The sequence below is a fragment of the Mustela nigripes genome, chromosome 2, assembly GCF_022355385.1.
Source record: "Mustela nigripes isolate SB6536 chromosome 2, MUSNIG.SB6536, whole genome shotgun sequence".
Classification (NCBI taxonomy): domain Eukaryota; kingdom Metazoa; phylum Chordata; class Mammalia; order Carnivora; family Mustelidae; genus Mustela; species Mustela nigripes.
In genome coordinates this window covers 164,887,917-164,907,321 of record NC_081558.1, presented here as the reverse complement: position 1 = coordinate 164,907,321, position 19,405 = coordinate 164,887,917, and the positions used below count along the sequence as shown (strand labels likewise).

Genomic DNA, 19,405 nt, shown 5'->3' with positions numbered 1-19,405 from the left:
ATAAAGTAAGGGTGTGGAAAACAATTTACCATGCTAATGGACATCCAAAAGGAAGCTGGGGTGGCAGTCCTTCTATCAGATAAATTAGAATTTAAGCCAAAAACCATAATAAGAGATGAGGAAGGACACTATATTATACTTAAAGGGTCTATCCAACAAGAAGATCTAACAATTTTAAATATCTATGTCCCTAGCATGGGAGCAGCCAGGTATATAAACCAATTAATAATAAAATCAAAGAAACACATAAATAATAATACAATAATAGCAGGGGACTTTAACACCCCACTCACTGAAATGGACAGATCATCTAAGCAAAAGATCAACAAGGAAATAAAGCCTTTAAATGACACACTGAGCCAGATGGACATCACAGATATATTCAGAACATTCCATCCCAAAGCAACAGAATACACATTCTTCTCTAGTGCACATGGAACATTTACCAGAATAGATCACATCCTGGGTCACAAATCAGGTCTCAACTGGTACCAAAAGATTGGGACCATTCCCTGTATATTTTCAGACCACAATGCTGTGAAACTAGAACTCAATCACAAGAGGAAAATTGGAAAGAACTCAAATACATGGAGGCCAAAGAGCATGCTATTAAAGAATGAATGGGTCAATCAGGAAATTAAAGAAGAATTTTTAAAAATCATGGAAACAAATGAAAATGAAAACACAACTGTTCAAAATCTTTGGGACACAGCAAAGGCGGTCCTGAGAGGAAAATACATAGAAATGCAAGCCTTTCTCAAGAAACAAGAAAGGCCTCAAGTACACAATCTAACCCTACACCTAATGGGGCTGGAGAAAGAACAGAAAGAACAGAAAGAAAGCCTAAACCCAGCAGGAGAACAAATAATAATCAGAGGAGAAATCAATAAAATAGAAACCAGAAGAACAGTAGACCAAATCAACAAAACTAGGAGCTGGTTCTTTGAAAGAATTAATAAGATTGATAAACGCCTGGCCAGACTTATCAAAAAGAAAAGAGAAAAGACCCAAATTAATACAATCATGAATGAAAGAGGAGAGATCACAACCAATACCAAACAAAACAAAACAAAACAAAACAAACAATTGTAAAAACATATTATGAGCAACTATACACCAGCAAATTTGATAATCTGGATGAAATGGATGCATTCCTATATAAACTACCAAAACTGAACCAGGAAGAAATAGAAAACCTGAACAGACTCATAAACAGTAAGGAGACTTGAAGCAGTCATCAAAAATCTCCCAACAAATGAGAGCCCAGGGCCAGACAGCTTACCAGGGGAATTCTACCAAACATTTAAAGAAGAATTATTACCTATTCTCCTGAAACTGTTCCAAGAAACAGAAATGGAAGGAAAATTTCCAAACTCATTTTATGAGGCCAGCATCACCTTGATCCCAAAACCAAAGACCTCCATCAAAAAGGAGAACTGCAGACCAATATTCCTGATGAACATGGATGAAAAATTTCTCACCAAAATTCTAGCCAATAGGATCCCACAGTACATTGAAAGGATTACTCACCATGACCAAGTAGGATTTATTCCTGGGCTGCAAGGTTGGTTCAACACCTGCAAATCAATCAATGTGATACAATACATTAATAAAAGAAAGAACAAGAACCATAAGATACTCTCAATAGATGTTGAAAAATCATTTGAGAAAGTACAGCACCTTTTCTTGATTAAAACTCTTCCAAGTTTAGGGATAGAGGGTACATTCCTCGATATCATCAAAGCCATCTATGAAAAACCCACAGCAAATATCATTATCAATGGGGAAAAACTGAGAACTTTTCCCCTAAGGTCAGGAACACAGTAAGTCAGTCCACTATGACCACTGCTATCCAACACAGTTCTAGAAATCCTAGCCTCAGCAATCAGACAATAAAAAGAAGTAAAAAGCATCTGAAGCAACAAAGAAGTCAAACTCTCACTCTTTGCAGATGATATGATACTCCATGTGAAACATGCAAAAGACTCCACTCCAAAACTGCTAGAACTCATACAGGAATTCAGTAAAGTGTCAGGATATAAAATCAATGCACAGAAATAAGATGCACTTCTGTACATCAACAGCAAGACAGAAGAGTAAGAAATTAGGGAGTTGATCTCATTTACCATTGCACCCAAAACCATAAGATACATAGGAATAAACCTAACCAAATGGCAAAGAATCTGTACTCAGAAAACTATAAAGTACTCATGAAAGAAATTGAGGAAGACACAAGGAAATGGAAAAACGTTTCACGCTCATGGATTGGAAGAACAAATACTGTGAAAATGTCTATGCTACTATCTACAGCAATCTACGCGTTTAATGCAATGCTTATCAAAATCCATCATTTTTTTTCAAAGAAATGGAACAAGTAATCCTAAAATTTATATGGAACCAGAAAAGATCCTGAATAGCTAGAGGAATGTTGAAAAAGAAAACCAAAGTTGGCGGCATCACAATTCCAGACTTCAACCTTTGTTACAAAGCTGTAATCAACAAGACAGTATGGTACTGGCACAAAAGCAGACACATAGATCAGATAGCCCAGAAATGGACCCTCAACTCTATGGTCAACTAATCTTTGACAAAGCAGGACAGAATGTCCAATGGAAAAAACATAGTCTCTTCAACAAATTGTGTTGGAAAAATTGGACAGCTACATGTAGAAGAAAGAAACTGGACCATGTCCTTACACCAAACACAAAAATAGACTCAAAAATGGATGAAAGACCTCAATGTGAGACAAGAATCCATCAAAATACTTCAGGAGAACACAGGCAGCAACCTCTTCAACCTCAGCCACAGCAACTTCTTCCTAGAAACATCGCCAAAGGCAAGGGAAGCAAAGGCAAAAATGAACTATTAGGACTTCATCAAGATCAAAAGCTTTTGCACAGCAAAAGAAACAGTAAAAAATCAAAAGACAACTGACAGAATGGGAAAAGATATTCGCAAATGATGTATCAGATAAAGGGCTAGTAGTATCTATAAAGAACTTATCAAACTCAACACCCAAAGAACAAATAATCCAATCAAGAAATGGGCAGGAGACATGAACAGACATTTCTACAAAGAAGACATCCAGATGGCCAACAGATACACGAAAAAGTGCTCCACATCACTCAGCATCAGGGAAATACAAATCAAAACCACAGTGAGATATGACCTCACAACCAGTAAGAATGGCTAAAATTAACAAGTCAGGAAACAACAGATGTTGGCAAGGAATTAGAGAAAGGAGAACCCCCTGCATTGTTGGTGGGAATGCAAGCTGGTGTAGCCATTCTGGAAAACAGTATGGAGGTACCTAAAAAAGTTGAAAACAGAGCTATCCTATGAGCTAGCAATTGTACTACTGGGTATTTACCCTAAAGATACAAATGTAGTAAACTGAAGGGGCACGTGCACCCAAATGTTTATAGCAGCAATGTCCACAATAGCCAAACTATGGAAAGAACCTAGATGTCCATCAACAGATGAATGGATAAAGATGTGGTATATAGATACAATGGAATACTATGCAACCATCAAAACACATGAAATCTTGCCATTTGCAATGATGTAGATAGAACTAGAGAATATTTTCCTAAGCAATAAATAAGTCAATTAGAGAAAGACAATCATCATATGATCTCTCTGATATGAGGAATTTGAGAGGCAGGGCAAGGGTTCGTTGGGGGAGAGGGAGGGAAAAAATGAAACTGGATGGGATCAGGAGGGAGACAAGGCTTAAGAGACTCTTAATCTCACGAAATAAACTGAGGGTTGCTGGGGAGTGGGGAGGTAGTGATAGGGTGGCTGGGTGATGGATGTTGGGGAGAGTATGTGCTATGGTTGAGTGCTGTGAATTGTGTAAGACTGATGATTCACAAACCTGTACCCCTGGGGCAAATATACATATATGTTAATTAAAAAAATACTCTAGGAAAGACTTACTTGAAAGGAAATTCTTAGTTATGTAAATAACTAAGTAGCTATGGATTTAAAAGAAGGGAATGATAACAACTTCCAAAAAATGTTTTAATGACATCTATCTCATTACTCCATAAAGAAAACTTGCCCTTGGAAGGTGATGGATTGCTTTGCAAATGGAAACCAGACCTTCTGGACCCAACCTGCTGAACTCTGGTTCTCGAGATTCAATGTTAAGTAGACTTAGAAGTGTGGACAGGGTGGTCCTGCCCAAGGCTCAGTAGCTGAAACTGTCCAGAAAGCCCCTGAAATAACCTCAAGGAAATGACAAGTTGAGGATCGTATCCCAGGCTATACTTGTGGCGTGGTCTTCACAGTGTGTGACTAAGGCTTGCTATAATGACATAGTGACATATACAAAGTTTTGTTGTGATGAACAATGGCAAAATACCTAAGTGCAAACTTAGAGAGCCATAAGTTCAATGCCTAAGTTCAGATCCCCATTGTGAGGCTGACAGGCATCCAGACCAGGAAGGACACTACACAGAGAAGATAAGCAACTGTTAGACTTTGGGCACAGTCTTCACAATTACACTAGACACCAGTCAGAGGCAGTGGCTGTCCTGAACTAATCAGTCTTTCCAGACCTCTTTATACCTAGCATTAGAAGCAAGAATGGCCCTTCCAACCAATTCATCCTCTGTACTAAAGTTTGTCCCTGACAGTCTTGGGAAATTGGCCAGAAGAAAGGAGAGGAGAGGGTGGGTGCAGAAAGCTTCAAAAGCATTAGCTAGCTTCCCTCTCAGTGACAATAAGTTCTCTAGATATATTCATGTCAAACTGGTTCCAAACCTGCATAGATCATAGACCAGCCTCTCTTTACCTGGGTACATCTGTATATGTCTGAGCCAGCACTTCTTGAAGAATCCCTGTAAAATCCTTATAATATCTATGCTCATGTTCCATCAAACAGAGAGTTTTGGTTTCTAGGATCATAGTTGTATCTTAGTGACAAGCTCTTAATTCATTTTAAAAATGTTAATAACCATTTATATTATTAGCAAGATCTTTTTCTTCAAAGTTTCCAAATGTCTAACCTTTCTCATAAGAAAAAAAAGGCCCTTTTTTTTTTTTTTCCAGGAGAGAGGGAAAATTTTACTTTGCCATAATACACGGCATGAGTCATGGGAAGGGTTTGACTAATTTGTCGACACGTTGCTATTGAGTCATCATGAATGATACAAGACCACTTGAATACTGATAAAGTTAAACTCTTTATAATCTGTAAGAAATAAAAATACTACTACTTTATTTCACAAAGCTCAGGTTCAGTTTTACCCTAGATAAGACACTGGGGCTAGAGAGCATCAAATCTCATTCATAGATGAGCAAGCTTGTTCTCTAAGAAGCCAAGCAAGATCTTCAGCAAAGAGAAAGGATCGATATATCATATGGAGTTTAATGCAAGTGTTCTCTCTCCTTGTCCAATAGATTCTTTTTCTTTACGATAGGCAAAATATTATATTCAAAAACAAGCCCAATTGTAACTAACATACTCAAGGATCTTGTAATTTTCAACGTTTTAAGCACTATAACTGATGGGTTTGATGGGTACATTGGAATGCTAGTGATTTATTATATAATTTAAGTGCCCATCTGTGCAGCTGGGCAAAGACATAGCTGATGAAAATATCAGCTGTCCAGCTGTTTTCTCTGCTCAACAGAGGTCATGAGGATTGTCTCTCTGGCTGCCATCACCACTATGACATACTCATCTGTGTCAGAAGGGCTCTTCATTTCCATATTCTCTTGGAAAAGCAAGGCCACAACACTGGTCCTTAATCCTAAAGAAGATCTCAGCTATTTTTGAAGCTAGCTTCAACTTAATGAGCCTTGGCAATAGTTAAAGAAGTCACTTTCTCAAACTTTGCGTCATTTTGTCTCAGCTCTCAGCTAGCCAGCCTGGGACATGGAGGAGCTATGGTCTGGCCTAGTTTCCTGGGTTGAAATTCTAGTTCTTTACATTTGCCTTTCAACCCTTAAAACAAAGGAATGAATGATGCAATACCAAAATGGGCTACACATTACTTCCACACCTTTCAGGTGCTGCTTAGATTCTTCATCCATTCTCTCTCACTCTGGGACCATGGACAAGTTTGGTGACTGTCAAAAGTGGAACAGCCAACTTAGAGATAATTTCCAATGGGTCCTGTTCTTATTTAATATGATTTACTTGAGCCATATGGACCTTACCAATCCTACTTATTATCCTTTCCTTTGAGATAGTTACCAAGTGGCAGGTGTTATGATTGGTACCCAATATACAGTTATGAACAAGAGACAAAGGTGAAGAAGAGAGTGAGTTGTTGGCGACTGGTGAATAAGACCAGAAGAAAGGATTGAACATACATAAGATGGGGATGTCTGGGTGTCTCAGTTGTTGAGCATCTGCCTTCGGCTCAGACCATGATCCCAGGGTCCTGGGATCAAACCCTGCATTGGGCTCCCTGTTCAGTGGGAAGCCTGCTTCTCCCTTTCTCACTCCCCCTGCTTGTGTTCCCTCTCTCACTGTGTCTCTCTCTGTCAAATAAATAAATAATATCTTTAAAAAATACATACGGTGTTTATTTACTATGTTATAGACCCACTGGGTATTAAAAATTCTTACCACATTGATTTCCTTTAACAGTAATTTGGATACACATTGAACAATTGAGGAGTTATGATCAGGCAACCACTGATCTCATAGCTACTGCCCTTTTATATGCCTTTCACAGCCCTAAGTAGGAAATTTGACCCAAGTACAAGGAGTACAACAGTATCCTCAAATCAGTAGTGTGGGGAAGAAAAGAGAAAGGGGTGCCGGGCGGAGGCATCTTGAAGGCACTAATAGGATTCCCAATCTTGATCTTTGGTCTCTTGCCCCATCATCTCAGCTTGCTGCCAAGGGTGCTGGCCCAGGGCCCAAGACTAATTTGCTACCTTGACTAGAGATTCAGGGGAAGCCAAGTAGGAGTGGCTTAAAATTTTGCGTATCCTTTAAAAGTATTATTTAAATATAGAGGGGCCTTTCAATATCAGTGCCTTGGGAAAAGGCCTGGTTATCCACTTTAGCTTTGGGTTCTGAAATGTGTGTATGTGCATGTGTGTGCTAAAAACAGGTAGCGTGAGTGTAGGGCACACATTTTTAAGTGTACAATAAAGTACTGTTGACTATAATCACAATGTTGTATAGCAAATCTCTAGAATGTATTCATCTTGTATGACTGAAACTTTATACTCAATGAACAGCAACTACCCGTTTCCCCTCCCCCACCCAGCTGGCAACCACCATTCTACTCTCTTTTTCTATGAGTTTGACTATTTGAGATAGTCAGACTCTAGTAGAATCACAAAGCACTTGACCTGGGACTGGCCTATTTCACTCAGCACAATGTCTAGGTTCATCTATGTTGTCACACATAGTAGGTAGATTCTGACATTTTTTACCTTGAATGCTTTGAAGATGGCCCCTAAGTGTTATGTATCTTTTTTTTTTTTTTAAGGTTTTATTTATTTATTTGAGAGACAGAGAGAGAGCATGAGAGGAGAGAGGTCAGCAGGAGAAGCAGACTCCCTGCTGAGCAGGGAGCCTGATACAGAACTCGATCCCAGGACTCCAGGATCACAACCTGAGTGGAAGGCAGTTGCTTAACCAACTGAGTCACCCAGGTGCCCAAATGTTATGTATGCAATGAAGCACTTCCTCAACACTGAGTTAATTTCTAGTAATAGCAGGAATTGTTAATGATAAAGATTCTCTATGTAACTCATTCAGAATAAACATATACACAGAAGCCACAGAAGACTGCTAGATTTTACCTGGAGCATTTTACTTTCAGTTTCTCTGAACCTCTGTTAACTGCTTATTTGGGGGCAATGATACAGTTCTAGAGGTTTCTCTCTAAATTTCTCCCTGGCTTGTCACAATAATAATGAATAATATTTGAGTGGTGCTTTACAATTTGCAAAGGATTTTAACATTCAGTTTTTCATCCCACCTTCAGTGATGAAGCAGTTGACAATTGAGACAAAGACTCAAAAAAGTAGTGATTTACTTAAAATCATCCTCCAAATCCTAGCCCCTTTCAACTATATCCTAAAGCCTTTTAGGTTCTGCCATTTTAACTTCAGGTATTTCTATTGCTTGAAAAGTAAACTGTGATGTGGGCAATTATGAGTCAAAAACTTTAGCAGTTTAATTAATAACATTAATTAAAATTAGGAAGTTAAGGGGTGCCTGGGTGGCTCAGTGGGTTAAGTCTCTGCCTTCAGCTCAGATCATGATTCCAGGGTCCTGGGATCGAGTCCCAAATTGGGCTCTCTGCTCAGCGGGGAATCTGCTTCCCTCTCTCTCTGCCTGCCTCTCTGCCTACTTGTGATTTCTCTCTCTGTGTGTCAAATAAATAAATAAAAATCTTTAAAAAAAAATTAGGAAGTTCATAATTGCGTATCATTTCTCACTTACAGCCTTTTTCATAGAATTGTCTTTCAAAGCAAAATTATGAGCATGACCATAAAACACATGTGTAGCCCTAATTAGATATCTCTGTTCTTATTTCTTTTCAGTGTTCTAAAATTTACAAACAGCCCTGACATATAGAGTATCTCAATAATGTAGCAAGATAGTTGTTGTAGGCTGAATTCTAATACCCCAAAACTCATATGTTGAAATCCTAATCCCCAAGGACCTAAAAATGTACCTGTATTTGAACATGGGGTCTTTAAAAAGAGGTAAATAAGTTAACAGAAGGTCATCGTTAGCAGTCCTTAATCCAGTCTGACCCGTGTCCTCATAAGAGGAAATGTTGGAGACTGACACAAAGAGGGAGGACCCTGTGATGACACAGGGAGAAGACAGCCATCTAAAAAGCCAAGAAGAGAGGCCCAGAAGAAAGCAATCCTATGGACACCCTGATCCCAGACTTCTAGCCTCTAGAACTGTGAGAAAATAAATTCCCGTTTTTTTACCACCAGTCTGTGGTACTTTGTTATAGCCCTAGCAAACTAATATAACACCTAAAACTTATGTGCTTGTACAGGTTAGTAACATATTATCTTTTTTTTTTTAAGATTTTATTTATTTATTTGACAGAGATCACAAGTAGGCAGAGAGGCAGGCAGAGAGGGAACTGCCCCACTGAGCAGGGAACCCGATGCAGGGCTCGATCCCAGGACCCTGGAACCATGACCTGAGCCGAAGGCAGAGGCTTTAACCCACTGAGCCACCCAAGCACCCTGTAACATAACTATCTTTAATATTTGGATATTGAAAAGCCATTGCCCTCAATTTAAAAAAAATGACTACATATTAATCACAGGGATATATCTATTATGTTTTGAACAGAGGCATTAATCATTAGGCACTCATAATTAATGCACAAATAAGTACATGCAAGTTAAAGTGACACATACAATGATAATGTTATATACTGGATGGGCATTCAGATTTTCAGATCAATTCTACATGAGATATAAGAGAGGTTTTCATTAACGTGGTGTGATTTTTATGCTGAATATTAAGATTGGATAAGGTTTTGATGTAAGTAGCTAAGGAAAAGGCTAAGTAAAAGGGTATGAAAGTGAAAATCATAGAGAACACCAAACAGGCCAGTTTGGCTGGGGCAGAAGAGGTAAGAAAACTGTCAGTTTGGTTTCTGGGAAGAGAGAATTAACAAAGAGTGAGGGATAATCTCCTGGTGAGGGGAGGGTGTGAGAATGAGTTGGGCATATCCATTAGCCTCAACTTAGAAGTCAGTCTACTGCCCTGTGTACAAGAACAACCTGCTGGTGACCTAATGTTCCATCCTGTGGCTGCCTTATGCATGTATTGAATCCTTTTCCAGAAATATTCAGAGAAACAGATGCTGCTATTTATGGCAGTGGCTCCCAGAATCACATGAGGGGAGCTTTATTCAGTGTCCCCATCTTAGATATAGTCAAAGAGAATCCCTAGGACAGTGTTCTCAACCTTGGCTGAATAATATAATCACCTAGAGAGCTTTGAGAAAATTCTGATGCCCAGACTATAGTCAAGACCAATGATGTCAGACATTGGTAGCAGAAGACAGGCATTAATATGTATCTTAAGGTCTCAGGTGATTCCAAGGTATAGCCAAGTTGGAGACTCACTGCCTTAGGCATTAGAGCCTGGGTAATTGTGCTTTTAGTAGGCTTCCCAAGTGATTCTCTCTAGCCAACCTATAGGAAACATTTGATTTTCAGTGTTGAAATATCTATCTTCTGTTCCTCAGTTAGCTGCCTCTAACCCTCTAAGAAAAACAAATGTCATTTTTTTTTCTCTTCTCTTCCCTACCAATGATCTTATTTGCTAAACTTAATTCCCAAATTTGGCAAGGTTAAAAGGGAGTGCCCAAATGTTATGTATGCAATGAAGCACTTCCTCAACACTGAGTTAATTTCTAGTAATAGCAGGAATTGTTAATGATATATAACATAGGAATGGGGTTACACGTTCAACTTGACATCAAGACTGTTCAGTAGCTATATTATGAAGCAATGAGTTCAGAAGATAGAGAATCGAAAAATAAGATAGGACCACCTGGCTGGCTCAGTGGCTCATGTGACTTAATCTCAGAGTCATGATTTGGAGGGCCACTTTAGGTGTAGAGCTCACTTAAGAAAGAAAGAAAGAAAGAAAAAGAAAGAAAGAGAGAGAGAGAGAGAGAGAGAGATGGAGGAAGGAAGGAGGAAAGGAAGAAAGGAAGAACAGAAAAAGACAAATAAGAGAGATATGGACCAGACTATGGAGGGACTAGTCTTTCAGCTACAAAGCCAATGGTCTTGAAAAAAATAATTCAACAGGCGATTAACAAGATCAACACCAGATTTCAAGGAAATTATAAAGCAGAGAAAAATATGAAAGACCGTGTAAAGGAGGAAAATTTGAACTTGACTGATAGGTTAAGTATGTAAGAAAGCTGGGAACTGAAGATGTAATTCTGAGGTTGGAAGCCTGGGTAATAGACAAAAATTACAGAAACGGGGAAATGAAGAGAAGGCACTGAGTTTTCTCGGGGTGAAAGTGGAGAAGGGAAGAGGATTGAATTGGGTTCTTAGACTCATCTGAGATAACGTGACATTTAGAAAGAAAGGCCAGACTAGAGACAGAGATTTGAAATCTTCTGCCAAGAAATCTCAGTTGCAGCCAAAAGAGAATATTGGGAAAGATGAGATGAAAACCAAGGACGGAAACTTGGGAAATACCATTGCAGAGATAATGAAGCCAAAAAGAAAGTGTCTATTAGAGATGCAGGAGGAGAACCTGGGTAGGACTACACAAGAGGAAGAGAAAGGGAAAGAAGGAAGTGATCATTGGTGTTAGATGGCCAAGGAAAGTGAGGCCAGAGATAATAGATATAACTGCTCATTTCATGGCAGTGCCTAAGAGCCATGATTGACTCTCCATCACCTACACACCTACTACTAGCTTGACAGGAAAAGGCTCTACATTGGCTCTAATATATCTTTGTGGTGCCTCATCTCTCAATCCACACTGAATTATAAACTATTCTTCATGAAATATGCTCTTTCAGTCTTCTAAATATTTCTACAAGCTACTTTCTCTAACAAAACTCTACTCATTTGTCAAGATCCAGCTCATAATGCCATTTTCTCTGGGATCCCTTGTAGACCCCTAGATTGTAGGCAAATACCATGTACTCAGTCAGTGCTTCCTCAATGCTACCACTTCACTGGATCACTGATAGTACTTAACACGTGCATATTTTTTTTTTCTACCCATCTGTTTCATTTTCAATTGCTATGCAAACATCCACTCTCAATCATAATAGTTGAAACAACAGCTAGTTTGTTATCTCTATAAATTCTGTGGGTTGACTAGGATCAGCTGCTCAATTCTTCTATTCCATGCGATGTCACCTGGGGTTACAGTCACTTGCAGGATCAACTAAGCTGAAGTTTCAAGACCATTCACCCATATGTCTGATGCACTGACTGACATGCCTGGAAGACTGGGCTCAACCTGGGATGCTGAGAAAACTGGGCTTCTATATTTCTATGAGTTCTCTCCATATGGTCTTTCCACATGTCTCTTCACCAAGGTAACCAAACTTCTTACACACCAGTTCATGACTCCCAAAGAAGAGCATTCCGGTGGAAGGAATCAAGAGCTATGGGTCCTTGTAAGTGCTAATCCCATACTGTGTCACCTCACAGTTATTAACACATGTCACTGTCCAAGGGCTACTCAAAGGTGTGAATACTAGAAGGAGTAGTTCTATGGGGGCCAACTTTGGGGCTATTTCCATTATTAATCTGTCATTTGCCTGAAGGGCAAAGATTAAGTCATTTTCATCTTTGTGGCCTCAGTCCCTAGCATAGGACTTAACACATAGTGGACATTCATTGACTGATGGTTGAATGGGAGAGTAGAGGAGGAAATAGAATACTGAGGACCACACCAGGTTAAGAAAAGTCAGGGGACAAGGTGCCTAGCTGGCTCAGTTGGTGGAGCATGCAACTCTTGACCTTTGGGTTATGAATTTGAGCCCCACGTTGGGCATGGAAATTACTTGGGGGAAAAAAAAGTCAGGAGCAATTGAAATTTGGGGTGAGAGTGAAGCATCTCATGGTTAAACTTGTGTTTATGCCAAAATGAGGTCACACACACTGTTATTAACTCCATATCCAAGTTTAAAGTGTTGAACTGTTAAGTATAAACCTTTAAAATATATCATAATTTGCACAACCCTGTTTGGCATTTCTGTATTTTTTATATGGAAGTGGCCGTTTAAGTGCCTCCTGACATTTGAGAGTCCTCGGGAATAACCAGTGTTAAGTGCATGTGCTAGGTAGTCACTTTTAAATTGTGTTGCTAAGAGATGCCCTAAGAGTTCAAGTGGAACTCCCTCAGGAGCCACTTTAGAAGGGATGGGAGAGAAGGGTCAGAACTAAGCAGAAAGGTCTATGTGCTCACAACCCTATCCCTACTCCAGCAAGCTGTCACTGGTCTCATTCATTGGCACAAGAAAGGCTTTCTGTGGAAAAATGAATAAAGACACATTTGGTCTTGTTTGTTTATTTGTTTGTTTCTTTTCCCTATTCAATAAATTGAGAAATTTACATGCTAAATAAGAAAGAAAGAGGAAATGAATAACAAGATTAACTATGAAGACTTAGCTAAAGCAGGACCACCTAAATTGGCAGCAGACCAGCTCAGCATGGTCCTACATGGTAGGGCAAGTGTAAGAGGGGACTGAGGTGACCAAGGGATCTGGAGTGACAGTGTGGAGGAAGGAGAGTGAAAAACTTTGAGGTGTCCAGATTTTAGTTCAATTTGTCACTAACTGGACCTCTAGCTTGTGTAGGATACTTAACCTTCTTGGTCCTCAGTTCCCTCATTTGCAAAATAAGGTCACTGGTTTGACTTCTTTTGCCTTCCAAATGACTTCCAAAGTCTGGGGTTCCTACTCTAACGTTGTAATTCCATGGAGTTAATGCAGCAATGTGGGTGGGTGACTGACAATGATTTCCAGGCTACATATATTATTCATTGTGACCAGAGAAAGCTCGTTATCTGCAGGGTATGGGGACCAACAAAAAGAGGTGAAAGGTCATGGAGTTTGATATTAGAGTATAGAGTGCTTAACTCAAAAAATACCTGTTAAATTAAGCAAGCGAGACATCAGACTAACTGCTTGCAATGCCTAGACAACCTACATAAGAAAACCAAAATCTAAACCCCAGAAATACCTCAAGGATACAAAACTGAAACCTAAGGACAACCAGTTCCCCCTGAAGCAGACGTTAAAGCAATCAATAATTTCCTTACTTTGCTCCTCTTTTCTCTAAAAGTCTCCCTGAGTATCTGTCAACAGAGCTCTCTTATTCACTTCCGGTTTGACTCTGCCAGATTTGAATCGATCTTTGGTCAGATAAATTTAAAATATGCCTCAGTTTATCTTAACATAGCTAATACAGGCTATGCATGAAGTACTGATACTGTACTCAGGACTTACCCATAAAGTAGCATTTCATTCCCAAATCTCTATCAGGTAGGTAAATTGTTATCACTATTTTAAAGTTGGGGAAATCGAAGCTTAAGAGATTGCCTAGAGTCACTCAGTCAAAGGGACAGAAGTGGGATTCAAATGCAGTCATTTAAGTGCTTGTCTTTATTTTCCCCTATTCATACAAAATCTGTCCCTATTACATTATAAAGCCCTAAAGAACTAGAATTGTTATCAGCTTAACTCACTTTGTATAACCACAGCTCCTGCCTTCAGGCACACAGGCACCTAGTGAGCGTCCTTTTATGATGATGATGGTAGGAGTAGTGACAACGTCCTTGCTGGCTAAAGAGAATTTGTCTTTGAAATGCAAGTTAACCAACCAAATCTAGTATTTTATTATCCATTCTACCCGACCATTGTTACATAATTCTACTGGAAGCTCAACAGTTAGGGAGAAACTATGAAAGAATGAAAGCATTTCCAGAGAAACTAAAAAACTTTGAATGCTGTTCTATCAATCAGCGGTGGCAGAAATACTTCGCATGTTCTCTTCTTGACCTGTAAAGTTGTAAAATAGGTATCAAAGCTAACAATAATAACATCTTACATTTGTAAAACATTTACCAGACTGCAGAGGACCTTCTTTCACAGATACTATCTCTGGGTATTCTTGCAACTCCATGAATATTATCACCCCCATTTTAGAGATCACAAAACAGGTTTATAAGAGATAAACTGTCCAGTTTGATGTAACTAGCAAGTGGAACCAAATTTTAAGACTTCAAGCCTGGTACACTTTCTGCTACAGTACAATCTACTTTATTAAAATGAACGCTTTTTTAGGGCAGGGGAGGAGGGCAGAGGGAGAGAGAATCTTGAACAGGCTCCAAGTCCAGTACAGAGCCTGATGCCAGGGCTTGAACGCTTCGCAACCCTGAGATCATGACCTGAGATGAAATCTAGAGTCACTAAACCATCTGAGCCATCAAGGCACCCCTCAAATGAACAACATCTCACAGTAAAATAAGGTAGATACTACCTACTAAACAGAGTAGAATTGGCTAGATTCCCCCCTAGAGGAGGTAATTATATCCTTTCCAAAGATTTGGTTGCAGAGGTAACAACTTGCAATTACAATATTAATACTGTGATAGATGTTGATTAAAATATGTGGCTAATAAGAGGCAAATAAAAACCACAAATGTAAGATTATTTTTATTTTTACTTATTTATTCTATTAAGTAAGCTCTACGCCCAATGTGGGGCTTGAACTCATGACCCCAAGATCAAGATTTGCATGCTCTACTGACTGAGCCAGCCAGCGAACCCCTCAATGAAAGATTATTTTAAAATTTAGGCCCATGAGCACAGTTTGATGCACTTCTTTGTGTACATAGGATTGGGCCATCTGTTGATATTTGAATGTTTTTTGGAATGTAAACTCACACATAAATTAGCCCAAGCTATCAATAGTTTATGGTTGAGGGGCGCCTGGGTGGCTGAGTGGGTTAAGCCTCTGCCTTCGGCTTAGGTAATGATCCCAGGGTCCTGGATCGAGCCCCGCATCGCATCGGGCTCTCTGCTCTGCGGGGAGCCTGCTTCCTCCTCTCTCTCTCTGCCTGCCTCTCTGCCTACTCGTGATGTCTATCTGTCAAATAAATAAATAAAATCTTAAAAAAAGAAAAAAAATAGTTTATGGTTGAGGTGCTGGTAGTTAACAATATTTAAAGAGCTTATTTCCTTGATCTCAGGGAGAAAGCCTGTATGCGGCACATTCTTTAAACCAATGCAGATGTAGAATTTCCCATAGTTCTACAGCTAACTACCTACGTGACCTTGAGGAAATGCATTAACCTCTGACTCTCAGTTTCCTCAACTGTAAATAGGGTAATCACTCCTATATCATTGAATTGGCTTGAAAATTAAATATGAAAGTGTAAATAAACAAAATAGCAAAGGATCTCGCACTCAAAAAATATTTCTCTTGAGAGACTTGCAAGTGTTGGTATATTGGGCTTTGCAAGTCTAAAAACAAACCAAAGGAACAAACCTGGAAAAGCAGAAATAAAAAACCCTTTCATCTCTACTTATATCTGGCTGTTTAGTACCTCTCCTGTACTTGTTCACAGCCAGGAACTTGGTAGATGCCCAGTAAATGTTAGCTGAATTTCACTGAACTCAAATTACCAGCAATCCCCCACCCCCACGGGTCCCAAGTGTGTTATTAGATGCCCGCCATAGACCGAAGCTCAGCGCCAGGACTCGGCCCATGTATAAAAAAGGACGCTGTCCTTTCAGCATCCCTCCTCTGTCGCTAGGCCCTGGTTTTTTGTCATGGCTCATTCCAGCTGAACTAAGATTTCCCCAAACATGACTGGAGCAACGGGCCGAATCTAACAAGATTAAGTTTAATAGGGATAAATGTAAAGATTTATACTTCAGTCCAAAAAGAATCCTGTACACGTACTAGATAGGGAATATGGGGATTAGTAGCAACATGTGTGAAAAAGACTTAGGGGTTTTAGTTGATATTAAGCTCAATTAGTCAACAGTGTGCCTTTGCTAACAGGGAAGCTGATGCGAACAGAGCTTGCATTAACTCCTGCCCAAACCCAGTGATTACCCTACTGCTCGAGCTCTTTAGCTTTGGCAGAATCTCAGGGAAGGCTCGGGAAAACCCAGATAGTGGCTCCATCCCCCCCGACTCTCTGATTCAGCAGGTCTAGGGTGACACTGCAGAATCTGCACGTCGTCGGACAAGCCCCGGGATTGCTACCCCTGCTGCAGGTCCTGGTTTCCCGCTTAAGGAATGACTGCCTTCCTCTGCTCTGCCTGGTCACGTCATCCCGGCAGGGCTAGCAACAAGGAAGGTGAAAAAACTGAAAACGGTAAAAGGGGGAAGAAAAGAAATAGAACGAATAGCTGTCGGGTGCGGTCCTCCTATTAGTACAATCAACGGCAGTAGTTTAAATTTACCGAGGGCCTCGTGTAGGCCGAAAGTTCTACCAAACATGCCACATGGAATTAATACCAGTAATAATAATAATAGGAATCTTTATACTAACCAACACACAAACAGCACTTCTATGTGTCAAGTTTTGTCCTGCGAGTCTTAGATAATTAACCCTTGCAACAGTCCTGTGAGGCACATAATACTAGACTCAATTTTCAGATGAGGAAAGAGTTCACAAGAAACATGGCTGAGATTTAGATTTCAACGAGCTGACAACAAAACTCCCGTGGTACCACGCAGCCTCCCTGGAGGCATGACTGAAGAGAGGCTGACTTTAGCCTAAAGAAGAGAAGAATAAGAGAGAAAAAACATTTGATGGTGAATGAATGAACAGAATATGGTATATCTGCACAATAGAATACAACTCAGCAATAAAAAAAAAATGAATGAAAACTACATGCAGCACGAAGGAATTTTAGGATAATTATGGTGAGTCAAAGAAGCCTGATTTAAAAAAAAAATTAGAAAATGCTGACTAATCTATAGTGACAGCAGATCAGTGGTTGCCTAGAGATGGCTGGAAGGGGACCTTGAGAAGATGTGGGAGGGAAGGATTACAAATGGGCACAAGGAAACTTTCGGGGGTGATATGCTCACTATCTTGATAGTGGTGATGCTTTTCAAGGTTGTCTGTGTTAAAATATATCAAACTGTACACTTCAAATAGGCACAGTTTCTTATATGTTGACTATAGTGCAATAAAGCTATAAAAAAAATTCAGGTTTAAATGTATTAAGCAGAGGAGCCTGGGTGGTTCAGTCGGTTAAGGGTCTGCCTTCAGCTCAGGTTAGGATCTCAGGGTCCTAGGATGGAGCCCCACATCTGGCTCCCTGCTCAGGGGAGAGTCTACTTCTCCCTCTCCCTCTGCTATTCCCCCCCTGGTGTGTTCTCCCGCTGCCCCCATCTCTCTCTCTCTCAAATAAATAAATAAAATCTTTAAAAAAAAAAGAAGGATTAAGTAAAATCCACAAATCCAGCATTTAGATTTGGAAGTAGACCAGTATTATTCTTCTTATAACTGATGGAAAATTGTGTTTGGTATAGATTCATACCTATAAAACCAGTAATCTGGATAAACTGATCCCCTTAGCATTTCTAATGTATACTCAGTATATCTTACCAATGTATAAAGTAGAAATATCAATCAAATAATAATTTAGGTTCTCTGAAAATCTAACTCGATGGAAAAATCTATTACTAAATTCTAGTTCATTAAAAAACAGTTTGGTCTTGGGGCGCCTGGGTGGCTCAGTGGGTTAAAGCCTCTGCCTTAGACTCAGGTCATGATCCCAGGGTCCTGGGGTCGAGCCCCACATCGGGCTCTCTGCTCAGCAGGGAGCCTGCTTCCTCCTCTCTCTCTGCCTGCCTCTCTGCCTGCTTGTCATCTCTCTCTGTCAAATAAATAAATAAAATCTTTAAAAAACAACAACAACAACAACAAAAAAAACAGTTTGGTCTTAAGAGGTCATGGATTCTAAAAATTAAAATAATACTTAAAATATAATTACAATAGGCATTGTAATTATAATGTAATAGGCATTACATTACATTATACATTATATTACATTACATACATACATATATGTATATACATACATATACATACAATGCATTACATTACATATAATGTAATAGGCATTACAATGCCTTCTTATTAAATTTCCCATTTTAAAAAATAGCATTTTCCTTCTGAAATAAATAAAATGACAGATAGGATTATTCCTATTTAATAGATGTTACTAGTTAAGTTGCCCACAAAATGCCTTTCCATAATTTTTTTCTTGACCACTTTTTTAGTAGTTTAGAACTTATTTTATCTTGTACATTTTTTTAAAGTAATCTCTCTGCCCGACATGGGGCTCACAGTCACCATCAAGAGATCGAGAGCTGCACTACCTACTGAGCCTGCCAGGTGCCTCTCATAAGAGCTCTTGATAACATGAATCACAGCGCATTGGAGGCTTGCTTTGCTCAGCATCAGAACTTGGTCTGAAATTCACTCAAATGTCCTGGTTTGTCAGAGGCGCTCACCAGTAAGCATAACAGCCCATGCTTTTTTAAAGATACTAATGAGGGAAATTCCAATAAAATTCATTCACACAACACATGTGTTTTTAAGACTTGGAAGAAATATGATGACAGTGGGCAAAGATTTCTAATCAAATTTGGAGACACACCTATAGAACTATTCTTGGAATTTTTCAGGATTACTAATACATGATGCTTTCAAAGGATCTGTGGCTTAGTAGATACATGAAACCTGCTTGGCTCAAGAACACAAAACTGAATGTACAGCAGAAGTGGATCATGTACCCACTACATCTTTATTCTGATTTTAAGAGAAGATGTTAACTTGTTCAATCCCCTCACTCTATTCCCAGGGAAAGTAAAGAACACAAGTCAAGGATAAACTCAAGGATACAATTGGGCCTCCAAGATAAGG

General features: G+C 39.4%; 1 long non-coding RNA gene across 1 annotated transcript in view; it reads right to left on the bottom strand.

Annotated features, from left to right (window-relative positions):
* Positions 1–1,537: 1,537 nt before the first annotated feature.
* LOC132012250 (uncharacterized) overlaps positions 1,538–19,405 on the bottom strand; it is a 69,825-nt gene continuing 51,957 nt past the window's right edge. Inside the window, exon 3 of the long non-coding RNA XR_009402568.1 lies at positions 1,538–1,577. This is a non-coding gene — a long non-coding RNA (uncharacterized LOC132012250). The remainder of the gene's footprint in view (positions 1,578–19,405) is intronic.